Source organism: Ambystoma mexicanum, chromosome 5q (assembly GCF_040938575.1).
Source record: "Ambystoma mexicanum isolate Mex_15411 chromosome 5q, UKY_AmexF1_1, whole genome shotgun sequence".
NCBI classification, from domain to species: domain Eukaryota; kingdom Metazoa; phylum Chordata; class Amphibia; order Caudata; family Ambystomatidae; genus Ambystoma; species Ambystoma mexicanum.
Window position 1 is genome coordinate 940,540,808 of NC_090933.1, and position 14,043 is coordinate 940,554,850.

Sequence of the window (14,043 nt, forward strand, 5' to 3'; positions counted from 1 at the left end):
TCGTGACACAATGCACATTCTCCAGATGCTTAACCAACTGCCTATGTTACCTAATCTTGTCCTGGTTACACTTGATGTAAAAGCGCTTTACACATCCATTAATCATCAGCAAGCAATCAGCAGTATAGACTTTATCTTTCGTGCTCATTCAGCCTCGTTTTTCGAACATATCGAAATGATCAAAGATTTACTATCTGTTGCCCTTACCAACAATGTATTTCTTTTCAATAACACTTACTACAGACAGTTGATCGGAGTTGCAATGGGGGCAAGTTATGCCCCAGCGTTAGCTAATATTTTCATGCATAATTATGAACAACAACTCGTTTTCTCTAACCAGCTTTTCACGCCACATATTCACATGTGGAAACGTTATATCGATGATGTGCTTTTGGTTTGGAATGGTTCTATTGAGCTTTTAAATGAATTTGTTGCTTATCTCAATTCCAACAATTGGGGCATTCAATTTACACACACGTATAGCCCCATATGTGTTAATTTCTTAGACCTTACTATCAGTATCTCAGATAATCAGTTTGTAACTAAAACTTTTAGAAAATCTACATCCGTGAATGCAGTTCTGCATGCTACTAGCTGTCATAGGAAAACTGTAGTTTCCAATATACCCAAAGGCGAATTCATTCGGGCAAGACGGAATTGTCTGCTTACGAAAGACTTCGACCAGGAATGTTCATTGATACGCCAAAGGTTTATAGCTAGAGGCTATGACGTACGCTCAGTAGTAAAAGCAGAACATGATGTACGGACCATGAAGAGATGCGATCTACTCACTCCGAAAATAAGGAACGAGACTGTTCATTCTCAGAAACTCAAATTTATTACTAGATTTAATTCCGATAGTTCGCTGCTTTACAATATAATCAAACGGCATTGGCACATCCTACAACTTGATCGTGATATTACTCCTTGGGTGGACAACTCACCAAGTTTTATCTATACTAAGGCAAACAACCTCAAGAACATACTTTCTCCTTCATTCATGTCAATCCCACCCAAGCAACATACTTGGTTACACCAGCCCCCACGCCCTGGTTTTTACAAGTGTGGGGGCTGCTCCACGTGTTCACATGCACTGGAGACTACCTCCATCGACTTCGGACACTTAGGTACACATAAGATTTTGTCTTTTATTAATTGTAATTCGAAATTCTGCATTTACTGTATTAAATGTGTCTGCGGCCTATTCTATATTGGCAGTACAATACGCCCGCTGAAAATTCGTATCAGGGAACATCTGTACTCAATTACTCAATCTGACTCCAAATATCCCCTAGCTTTGCATTGGCAAAGATCCCATCAAATGGATAACAAGACAATGATCAAATTTGCTGGGATGATGAAGGTGTCACTTCCACAACGTGGAGGCAACCAGATACTCAAACTTAGACAATTGGAAGCCCGATTGATTTGTCAATACCGTACTGTAGAGTTTGGCCTGAACACAGACCATGAACTATCTGTCTTTTTGTGATTACATGTTGTTTAAAAGTTATGGTACACGTGTGTTTTTTAAGGTCTTTGCACATGTCATGCCAATAGGTACCGATTATTTGTATGGATGTCAATGGTAATCAGCCGCTATTTACATGTCATTACTCAACTATCATGCTATCTACCCGGGTGCAGCGCCCCCCCCCCTTTTTTTTTTTTTTTTTTTTTTAATGAATACACTTGCTAGCATGGGCGCAACCGTTTTAACACAATCCTTGCATATCCAGTCAGGTCGAGGCGCACTTCCTTTATTTAGCATCTTTTTCAGCACATGCAACACTCTTTATTATAGATGCAGGCACAGGTGTTTTAAAATACACTACTGCCATCCGTGGACAGCTCAAGTGACTTCATACTCCAATTAATTAACTAATGTCTTCCGGATCTATGTCCTTCTGTCTCGCAATTTTTTTTTTAAAAATTTTTTTTTTATTTATTTATTTATTTATTTTTTATTTATTTTTTTGTAATTCCAATTCTATTTGTGCATTTACCATGCGCAATTTATTTCCGGCATACGCACACCTCAAACATATCCTTGTCTATATGGAGTAGCCTTAATGATTTCCTTTACATGATATCTACACTAGTCCATCATGGCGCTCTTGTTTTCCCATTAACTCTGTGGTGACTCGCCTGTGCACGGGCGTTTTCACTGTTGCTTCCCTCACATCTCCGAGTTATACTCGGCACACAGAGGGTTCCCGTTTGGCTCCAGTTCCCCACATAGCAGTGAAAGTACTGGTGAGTCAACGTTGACAATTTGTACACGTACCCTTCCAGCAAGAATTCTTGCTGCTTCAGATGTCCACAGAGATAAACCACTCAATTAGCTAATTGACCTTTTGTTGCTTTGTTTTCTTTGGCTCTTGCCGCACCTGCATTCTTCGTTTCCTGCCTGTGCTGCAGCAAGATAATAATTTACTGAAAATTCATTCGTGCAACTGCAAAATAATGGTATGTCATTTCTTTATTTTCAAATGACTGCTAGGTGGAAATCTAGTCAGTCAGATTCCTACATAAATAGCCATCCCGTCTTTTGCTTTATAGGGAGCCCACGCCTAACTTTGTCAGATTACTCAACTTCTACCTTTGGTAAGTGGGATAAAACTATATATATAATATTAAAACAATTTTCTATGACGCAATATATTTGCAACCCCTCTTTTTATCGTATTCGATTCATTAAGTTGCCACTTGATAAAACATTTTTTAATTTTGCATTTTTCTCTAGTATTCAAAATACACACTAGCCAAGATTAAGGTACAATTTTAACAGTCAGTGGCCTTACACATGTATTTCTGGCTGATTACCATGAGCATCTTCTCTCACTGAATAATGTTGTTGTTCTTTTGTCTTTTTTCTCTCTCCTCCCTCTTTTCATTGTTTTATAATGTGTTATGTTTTTTCCACCGAATTACGCACTTTTTGTGTTTTCATTTTCTTTCTTTGAATTGGGTTGATTTGATATGTGCATTCGTTGCAACTGTCTGTTACTTTAAACCATATACTCAATGTGTTGGTTTGGCAAACCCTAACTGCCTCCTTGCCCTGGGTCTGGGGACTGGTTTGTTTTGCTATTGAATCATGCTTAACAAATGTTTTCGTTGTACATCAATGTTTTATAATTTTGCACAAGCAGCCTCAGTAGAAGAGCGGGAAGCTCGAAACACGTGTCAGGCTGCACCAATTCTGATTAAAACCACTCATTTAATTTGCAATTGTTTATTATTCTATGTGTGTGCGCAGTTTGAGAGCAAACCCTTTCTTTCTTTACTTCTCAGTAACCCACCTTCCTGTTGGATTCTTTGCTGCGCTTCACTGGAGGGGAGTCCTCCCATTGGAACCAGGCATTTTTCCATAGGCCCATCAATGGAGTTTTTCTTTTCTTTAGATACATACTTCTCTCTCCCCTAGGGATCTCCTCTACCAGCATGCCAGGTAGCTCAGGAGCCCTATAGATCCAAGATTTTCTGGGGGTCCTTCTTCCAAACTTGGAATAAGGACTCTACCAACGACCTCAAAAGATGTTGAAGGTAGGACATGGGGAATATTCTCCCTCCCTCTGACTCAGTTTCTGACTCCTCTGGCCAAGTGTTTCCCTTTAGGCCTATGCTTTCCCTTAGGCTTGGCGAAGGCAGCCTGATTCTGAGACCAAGTGTTTGAAGGGTCTGGCAAGGGTCTATCAGGACCCAAGTCTTGAAGATTTAGCTCACCCAGAACTCTTCTAGGAACCACTCCCCTAACACTGAAAGATGCTCTGACCATTTCTCCATTTGATTGTATGTGGTTTATAAAAACCTTCACAATATGAAGCATAAAAAGAAAAAGTCTGTGTGAGAAAAAAAAAAAACATTCCAGCAACAAAAGAAAATAAATAAATCAGAACAAAAATAAGAAAAAAATAAAACATCCGGTTTAAGTACTCAATATGAACAATGCATAGACACATATAAATACAAAAAAAATGTATCCAATTAAAAAATAATAGATTTTAAAAATCTTGCAACCACCAACCCATCAGAGTTTTCAGAGTATAAGCATCCGTGGTGACAGTCTCCTGGTACGGGGGCTTTGAAACCCTGTGCCCCGGGCGACAGAGTGAACACCCCACCACCATATCATCCGATGGAACTCCTCGTCGAGTGGGATCTTGTCCGCGAAGCTTCCGGACACCTGAACCCAGCAAGCGTCCAGGAACTCCTGAAGAGGTCACATCTGTATCCTGCAGAGCCGGATAAGGTAGACGCAAGACGACATCATGGCAAGAAGCGACTTGATGGTCCGAACTGTGGCTGTCTTCAGTGCCAACAGTCGTACCTTCCACAGAATGGCCGCTACCCTCTTCTCCAATGGCAATGCTAGGCAGGAGACTGGATTGAGTGTTCTGCGATGGAGTCAAGCAGGACTTTGTATAATTGATGGAGAACCCCAGATCCCTCAGCAGCCAGATGTTTGGCCAGATGTTTGTCTCCATGTGTCGGATGGCCAACTCTCACAAACTAGCCTGAATGAGCCACTCGGCCAGGTACGGGTACACATGTATCCCCCGCTGATGCAGATGGACCACCACCGGTGCCAGGCACTTTGTGAACACCCTGGGGGCTGACCTCAGGCCGAAGGGGAGGGCCTTGAACCGGTAGTGCCGCCCCTGCACTAAGAAGCACAGGAACGTTCAGTGCTTCTTGTGAATGTGGGCTTAGAAGTAGGCGTCCTCCAGGACCAGCAACATCAAGAAGTCTCCTCCTTGCAATTGGCCGAGCACATGCTGCAACGTGACCATCCTGAATCTTTGGGACTTGAGGTACTAGAATGGGCCGCCGGCCCCTGGTTTTCTTTTTGACTTAAAAGTATCTGGAGTAGACTGATGAGTCTCAGAGTCGTCGAGGAACCAGCTCCATCGCCCCTTTTCGCAGCGTGGTCCGTACCTCCTCCAAGACTTTAGGGATGTGCTGCTCCTGCTGGGCCACCGGAGGGATCCATGGATACCTGTGCTGAAAATCCAGGTTATGTCCGTGGGCGAGAGCGTCCAGCACCCATCTGTCAGTGGAGATCTTCCACTCGCTGACGAAATTCGTCAGCCGGCCTCCCACCGGGGTGCATCGGTGGGGACCGGACGTCGTGGCCGATTCAGTCCTGCTTCAGCGCTTTGCCCTGAGGGTGATGGCAGCACTGACCGCCTCCACTGTAGGCCTTGCAACGGCCTCTGTAGGCCTCCTGATTCGTGGACCTGGAGGTCTGGTGGTACGAGGAGAAACCCTTTGTCTATCTGCTTGACTTTCCTCCGGAGAAGCAAAAGAAAGCGCGGTGTTGCTGGTGTGTGCCTCGGGCACAGGCCGTCTCCGTATCCAGCTCGATGGCCTGCAGGGATTAGTCGACAATCTTCCCAAAAAGGTTATCTCAGTTGAACGGCATGTCCAGTACCCTCGCTTGGACCTCCTGGCAGAGATTTGTGGCCTTCATACAGCCTTGACGACGGAGGCAGACACTGTTACCCATCTACCAGAAATCTGTGTCGGCGATGGCCAGTGCCACTGTGATGGCATGGTCCGGAGCCACCTCTCCCTCCTGGAAGAGGGCTATGGCCTCCACCCTCTGTCATCGGGGAGGAACACCATAGTCGGGCCCAGCTTGTACCACAGCTCACTGACGTACTTGGCCACAATCACCAGCAGGTTGGCAGCTTTGATGGTTTATGCTGCAGTGTACATATCCTTCCTTCCAATGATGTCCAACTTCGTCCCGTGGCTGTCCAGAGGGACGGAGGAAGATTATGAAGGGTTCAACGACCTTTTCCTCACAATCGCCGACACCACTGACTCTGGCGATGGCTGTGACCATAGGCACTTGGGTGCGGATTCCGGCACACTGTACCTTTTCTCCAGCCTATCCCGTTTGGCCGGAGCCATGCAGGGGTTCTTCAAGAGGGTCAGGCACTCTTCCCACACCCTGTCCAGCAGAGGTACCGCCATGATGGTCTTCTTTTTGGCCTCTTGCCTTCGGTACAGGAAACCCTCCTTCTTGGTCTCCACGGGCATAAACTGGAAAAGTTCAGAAGTTTTGGCGACCATGGAATGGAACAATCCCACCTCATCCGGTGGGGATGCTCTCGGGCGGCAGAGATCCGGCCACCGTGACTATATTGTCGTTGCTGTCCTCGTATCTACGTCCACCAGGGGTGAGGGCACCCGTCGCAGATGTGGAGGCTGAAACGGGGGTGTCGGTTGATGCTTCCTCTTCTTAGCCGGACACTGGTCGGGGGCCGCTGGGACTGGGGTTTGTTGCATCCTTTTCTGGATTTCAGTCACCAAGGTGTGCAGGGTCGATAGGATGTCCAGGGATACATCGCTCAGAGGAACTGATGTGACCGGAGTACAACGCCCCGCCCCACCCTCCCCCCTCCGTCATCGCCGACGGTGTTGCCACAGTTGTCCTCCACTTCCTCATGGACCGTGTGTAGGGACTCCAGGTCCTCGTCATCAACGGACTAAACTTCCATGGCCTGGGGCCGGCTTGGGACTTCGCCTCTCCTCCCCCTTTGGACCCAGAGGGTTCGGAGCTGGGCACAGAGATGGCATCCTCTTCTCAGGCTTGCCAGCCGGCTTTCCCACATTCACAATGGCGGCTTCCCACATCGGAGGCAGGGACACCTTGGGCGCAGTAGGGGTTACCTTAACGGGGCCAGCCCCTTTCGCCTTCGTTAGAGCGACCGCGACCAACTCAATCCTCGACGACTTCTCATGTGCCGCCTGGGCCTTCTTGGGCAGGTCAGCCGCCTTTTCCTCATCCCCTGGATTCTCCCGCAACTTCGCCGGGTTGGGAGATTTCCTCTTTGAAGAGGAGCTCGATCGCTGGCTGAAGGTTGATGTTGCTTGCACGGTGCCCCCGGTGGAGCTGGACTTGTGGTGCTTGGCCTTGTCTTGGGCTCCCCCACAGATGGGGTGCCCTCAAAGGACTTAGAAGCCCAGTCTTCGGACCAGCCAGTCCTGGGTGAGGCATGACCCGGCACTGGGCAGAGGCCTTGGTGTCCAGCCACGCCGCCAGTCTACGGAGTCGATCCTTCATCGTTTTCTTGGAGAAGCAGGTACAGATCTCTGATTCATCCTCCTTGTGGTCCAGGTGAAGACAGTAGAGGCAGTGGAGGTCTTTGTCCTCTACAAACACGTTCCGTAGCCAGAATCTGGTGCAGGGCCTGAAAAGGACCTTCCTTCCTTCTTCTACTCCATCATGGTCGGAGGTGCGGAGTAGGCCTGATGGCCTTTTGGACACTTCAAAGAAACTTTGACGATCCTCGCCCTTGAGGGGCGCTTGAAATTCACTGACAGTCGCCCCCCATCCCCTTATCGGCAACCAAAGAAGAGAATACAGGCTCTTTTTTGACAAAAATAGAAACCTTTTTCTGTCAAAAAAACTTAGAGGTAGCTCACAGAGCAAAACTCAAGGACTCCCAACACTGAAACGTGCGGTAAAAATCTGAAGATGGCTGCCCGGGGAGGAGCTTAGGAAGAGGAATGTCATTTGGCTGAGGGCAGTACGACCCAGAGAACACTGATTGGTTTAGAGGAGAAATACAGTTTGTAAGTGAAAGTGAAACTGTTTTTCTTTTACAGAGGATTCCTGGCCTAATGACGGAATATTCATGAGCATGAGAATCCATGCCAGATACCATGCTGGAGAAACCTTTCGTACTATGACTCAAGAGAAGAATTTTTCTTTTTGACGAATTAAGATAAAGACCATTGTCTTCAGAAAACTTCGAAAAAAAGACCAATAACCTCTTTATGCCAACTTGTGAGTTAAACAATAAAAAGTTATCAGCGTATGCCAAACACAGAATTTTGACGTGGCCCAGTTTAGGAGGAACAAAAGTGGCAGAGCTCAGATAGTTGTTCACATCTGATACATATAAACTAAAGATGAAGGGTGCCAAAGAGCATCCCTGCCTCAGACCAGAACCGGTGGAAATATGAGCAGACATAGAACCTTACCTGTTCAAACTGACCAGTACTCCTGAATTCTAGTGGAGGCCAATAATGAGTCTCAACAAACCCTTTGGAATACCCCCAAGTGTCTAGCTTCCACCAAAGGCGCCTTAAATTAACTTGATCGAAGGCGCCTGATATACCTTTTGACGTGACATAAGTGGGTGCCATTTTACCCGACCAATGCAGTTCCTGGATGGCCCTCCACACAAGCCCATTAATGTTGGTAGAATGGACTTTCCAAAAGCTGGTCTGGAATTTCGAGAGCCTATTCGCCTGGACAGAACATAACACCAGATGAGAAAGCAGGAGGGATGCTAAAATCTTGCTCTCCGAATCCAAAAGCGAAATGGGTGTATAATTCTTTGGATCGGATCTTGCACCCCTCTTAAATATGGGGACAACAAAGGTGGTCTACCAGGAAGGTGGAAAAGTTTTCAACTCAATTATGCTATAAAACAAAATAACTAGCGCATTCGTTCAATTACAAGGATCTGCCCTCAGGGAATTGTTGATATTGAGGAGAATTCTCGAAAATGTGCCAAATCCATCCACCTTAGAGACCCCCAGCAACTTTGCTGGAATTTGAGGACTTTTAACCTGGAGAGAGTGAGACCCTTTTTCCCACTCTCTCGTGTGTTTTAATGTGATTTTATACACACTGTTTCTTTTTGGTTATGGAGTCTAACCAACTCCATAGGCATCATCTTTTACAATTGTGTCACACAGCACCTTCAGTGCAGTGACAAAGGGAAGTCTTTAAGACTTCCCAAGGTTTAAATACCTTCTCTGGGATAAACTACTGTTTCCCAGAGCAGTAAAGTGAAATTGACTTTACTTAGCATTGTACTTGCTAGACCCAGCACACCCTTATCTTACAATAGAGTGCTGGAGGGGTTACTTATTATCCCATGTGTCTAAATGCTCATGTAACATTTTTTATATTACCCTTTCCTCATTGAAATGGCTGGTGGCTGTGGTTTTCTTTTTGAACTACCAAGGTTTGCATTTACCGCAACCGGTCACTGACCTGGTAACCGTAACCGCGGGAGCCATTTTCTTCAAAATGGCGTCCAGCCAGCCTTTTTAAAATGGTGCCTGGTCTTCTTTTATCGCCATGTCTTTGTGGAAAGCTCCTTCTAGAGTTTTTCTCTGCGCGCCAAACCAGGTTTGGTCTCTTTGTTCATTCGCCTTTGGCAGGCTTCAGGAGTGAAACCCGCCTCTGGCTCCAGAGTGTCTGGGGTAGGCAGGAAGTGAGGGAGGTGCCAAAAACTCCCTGTGCTTGGTCTCCTAGGAGACCCAAATGCACTCTGTGGTGATTGGCTGGCTGACTGGCAATGAGAGCCATCCTGCTGGGTGAGTGACAGCTAGACTGGAATTAATGTGAGAGAACTGAATAAAAGGCAAGTCTTTTGGCTTGTGTTAGGGAGAATTCTCATCTTATGGCTAATTTCCGTTACCCATAGAGTCCCCCAGCAGCTTTGCTGGATTTGAAGGGTTTGTTTTTTTCTCTTGCTAAGTGTGTGACTCTTTTTTCCACTCTTAGGTATTTTTGCTATGTGTGTTCTAGGCTATGTTTCTGTTTAATGTCTATGGGGTTTTTCTCACCCTCATAGGAACCATCTTTATACACACGTGTTACACAGCACCCTCAGTGCAGTGACACAGGGGTGTCATAGTGACCCCCAAACATAGACTCCATTCCCTGGGACTGACTACCGTCTCCCAGGGCATATAAAGTCCCCATTGACTTTACTAGTCAATTTTTATGAACTAAACCAGTACAACCCATCTTACTATGGAGGTACTGGGAAGGGTTAATAGTTTTTCCCTGGTGTTCATTTTCGAGAGGGTACGGTACAGTCCCGATCTCAAAAGTTTCTGGCTGGTGGCAGTGTTTACTACTTTAAATATTCGACCGCAAATATTTCCCTATGGGATTTTCCCATTGTTCAAGGCTACCACATTTTCTGACAGCCTCTAACATACCGCCGGTTTATTTTAATATTAACTTTACTCCGGTAGGTTTTATTTGCCAGAACTTTAATATAACTTCTTTCTCTTGTCTTTTTCTAAACTCCTAACCCAGGTCGGGGATCCTTTGTTCGTCTTTTTGGCGGGCTTCTGCCAAGAAGCCCTTCTTTCAGCGCCACCGCGTCTGGGGTGGGTCCATTGTGCGGGAGGGGGCGTAGGACCCCTGGACAGGGTTACATCAGCAACCCATGTCGCACTCTGTCCTGATAGGCTGGAGGGTCTCCCGCCAAGATGACCACTCCACTGTGTGAGTGACAGCCAGGCTGTATGAATGGGGATCTTTTTGCATAAAAGCAGGGTCCTGAGGACTGGAAGAGCAAGACGTCGCCACTGGAACCAAGAAGCCGAAAAGGAGAGAAGCCAAAAGACACCTGCAACGACAACCACTGGTGAAGCCCTGCTGCAGCGTCTCACCACTTTTCTCCACACGACAAGAGAAGATCCTCATCTGCAAGAGCCTTCTTCCCTTGAACCAGTTCACCAATCGCCTTCCTGGACCTGCCCTGGTCGAATCGCCAGTACCCTGTACTCGGAGACCGGATAGGCAGGCAAACGTCCACCCGGACCGTGATTTAAAGGAGCGTACCTTTTATTCGTCAGGCAGCACTGCGGCCAATTTCATCCCTGGGTAGTGCAGTAACTTGAACCTTCCTCTACGATGAGAACCTCTCTTCCTCTGCTGGATCCCCCGAACTGCAGGAGCTACCAGGAACAGCAGCCACCGCAGGAGCCACTTCTTCATATTAAGGTACATTGTTCCGCCAGGCCGCCCTTTTCACGTGGTAGTGCTAAAGGCGTTTTAAATCCTTTACCTACCTGTTGGATTGGCCACCCCTATCTTCTAAACTTCGTCTTTCACCTTCTGCATCCACCTTTTGGAATCGTTAACCAAAAACTTGACTGCAGCTACAAGAACATTTTGCTCCGGGGGCCTTTGCCCTGTACCACTGACTCTGGCACAGGCCTATTGACTCCAGCTAAATTTGCTAGAACTGCCTTCTCTAGATTGCTTCTCAACTAGAACTGTGTTGGTGCACCTACTTCTTATAACCACTTTTTCCTTCCCACTTTTTAAGATTGTGAAGTGCCATTTTGCTCGGTTTTCATTTAAGTATTCTCTATGCTAAAGTACTGCCTTGCCTAAACTTGTTCACAAACTTAAGGGAAGTGCTGCAAGGGTGTGTAAGAAGATATTTCGGTATAACATGTGCTTTCCCTCCCTTGTGAGAAATTGCTAGAGTGCCATTTGTGTTTGGTTTTCACTTTGCAGTTTTGCTCAGTTTTCACTCTTGCTTAAACTGGTCTACAATTTATCTAGGGAGCTGTGTATAATTTTCTTGACTAATTTTAACTTGCTTTATAAACTGTGATTAATGTGTTGAACTAGAAGTGTGTAAAATAAATATATTCTTTTTAATACAAAGCTTTGGTCAGTGTTTCCTTGCGCCATAGCACTGTAGCCCTATTGCGTAAACCCTGAATACTGCTCATCTCCCTCTTGAGATCGTCTGACTGCTTAGCCACAGCTACCAACTAAATGTTTGTGGTACAGACTGATACCAAAGGGGATTTATGACTCATACCTGTAGTCTTAATCTTCTGTAATGCTCCCTAAGGGAACTGCACAGGATTCTGCCTAACAGCTTGGAAGGCAGAGTCGACCACTGGACTAAGGAACCGAAGAAGAGCTAGAAGAGGACAGCTGAGGCAACTCCTGGACCATTGGTTTGCCCAGTGAAGCCGCAGGTCTGAATTGCCAAGTTTGCATCGACAGAGAAGCCCCTGCAAGGACGACTTCTCCCTTTGAGTTGGTGGGACTAATCAACTGCCAGGTAAGCCACCTGGACACCCATCTAGGAGCTGGTTGAATTTCCTCAGAGTTGCTGCAGGAAACCGTAGAGCGAGGGAGAGGGACACCAGATTGTGTGTGTTGCTTGTAAGCTGGCTTAAAGCTTTTGGAAGATCCTCGGGACTCCCACGAAGTAGGACTGACCAAGCCTGACTGATCCCCCCCCTCAGTTGAGTGCGGGACCTCAGTTGTGAGCAAAGTCCACCTTGACAGCCAGGAACTGCGCTTATTGCCATTTGCGGTACCGCAAGGAGCTGAAACGCGAAACAGCCACTGAAAGTAAAGTTTGCCTGTTGCCAGCTTTGACAGTGCCAGTGCATGAGCCCCCCCCCCTTCCCCCCTGACGTCCTCCCTCGACTGAGGCCCAGCAACAGTGAGATCTGCAGAGCTGCATAGGAACAGAAGTCTTCAGCTGCATCTTTTTCTTCTTTACAAAGGTACTGTAAAAGAAGTCTAAGAACTTCCCTCTTACTGTAGAAGTGCTTGTACCTTCCACAACTCACAAGTCTAATCAGCTTGTGGCCATTCATTTGATTCTTCTCTTCTTCAAAGACTCCTAAGAACTTGTGCAAAGAGTTTTCCATTACTTACCAGTAGTGCTTTATCCTATCCAAGACTTTTGCCCATTGACTTTGGCTTAGCCTATTGAATTGAATGATTCTTCTAGTGGACTATCTGCACTGCTTAAGAATATTTGTGGTCTCTTGTGTTCTAATAACCTTTGCCTTTTACCAACTTTTAAAGAGTATTCTGAATGCCAACAGTAAGGTATTAATGTTCCCAGCCCCCAATGTTACTGAAGTCACCTGTGGGTGTAGGCTGTGTCTGTGGGCCATCCCAAAAGGGCCTTGTCTGATTCAGAAACTCAAAGTGTACAGTATTGAAGTATATTTGTGTGTTACTATTCTATTGCTCTCTTCTGAAGAAGGCTTTATAACTGACTGATAAATACATTATTAATTGTGTATGCAAGAAATCTTGAGTGTAAGAGTTTATTTGAATACCTGTAACTGAATCTTTGTATAACCCCACTACAGCTTACATTTTCCCTCTTGAGATGAGCCTGGCTGCTCAACACGCTACCAAAACTGTGTAGTACTAGCTTATACCAAAGGTTGGGTTGCCTATACCTGTAGTCATATTTGTTTGTAGTGTTAACAGAGGGCACTGCATTCAAACTTTGCCTAACAGTTGGTCAAGCCGTTTGGACCGGCTGCCCTAGAGGGCTTACAGGAGTTGATTAGGTCAAGAACCCTTCCTGCATCAGCCCTTAACTTGATTCCTGAGGGGAATTCCGGCGAATGTTTAAGCATTGGAAATTCCTGCTTGGCTTTACCCAAGGAGTAAAGGTCGGAAAAATACTGACACATTCTTTCTCCATCACTGTATTGGACTGCGAGAGAATAAGAGCAACATCATTGCCATTAATCTGCGACTAGAACACACCTATATCTTTGTTGATTAACACCTGTAGCATTGGCTCTTTTTGTGTCCTTCTGCATTAGGGAAACTTTTTTGAATGATCAGAAGTTCTTGTATCTTTGTTTTACTAACCTAATCAAAGCAAGCTGCAGGAACCCAGAAGAGCTGGATCGCCCAATTGCTCCGATTTCTCGGCTGATGGTAGATTTCATTATGACCACAGATTCGTCATAAGTGTGCAAGTGAGAATTGAGACGTTTACCTAAACCTGGGCCACCAGACTTTAATAAATCTGACATTATTGCTTCAATTGTCGAATCAAAGTGGTACACGTTAAAACCCATAATTTTCCATTCAAGAGTGGACAAATTCATCACACAGTTAGGAATGTTATTTAGGGTCCCGACGTTACGTGGAGACCACCGAAACCTATTACGTCCCATTGAAACTGTCGGGTCTGTAGGGCCATCCACCATTTGTTCCTTGCACTTAAATTTCAGAGTACAGGTGGCAGTCAAAATACTGTGTTCACTCCACATGTTCTTGGTAATACTAAAGTCCCAACAGCTCAAAAAGAGCCTGTGCCACAAAAATTAGATCGCCCATTTGCCTGTTCAGAGGCTTCAAACCCCCGGAAACTGTGGCACGCCATTTCATCCCTGCCTGGGCTTTAAAATCCAAACCGGGCAGGGCAAACTGCGTATCACCTAGGTCTGACACCGGTTCTTGCAGGAGGCAGTTAG

The 14,043-nt window shown here is 45.9% G+C and overlaps 1 protein-coding gene across 9 annotated transcripts in view; it reads right to left on the reverse strand.

Annotated features, from left to right (window-relative positions):
* The window catches only part of UBR5 (ubiquitin protein ligase E3 component n-recognin 5), a 2,447,509-nt gene that overhangs the window by 604,876 nt on the left and 1,828,590 nt on the right, over nt 1-14,043 (reverse strand). The gene's annotated exons all lie outside the window — the stretch shown is intronic.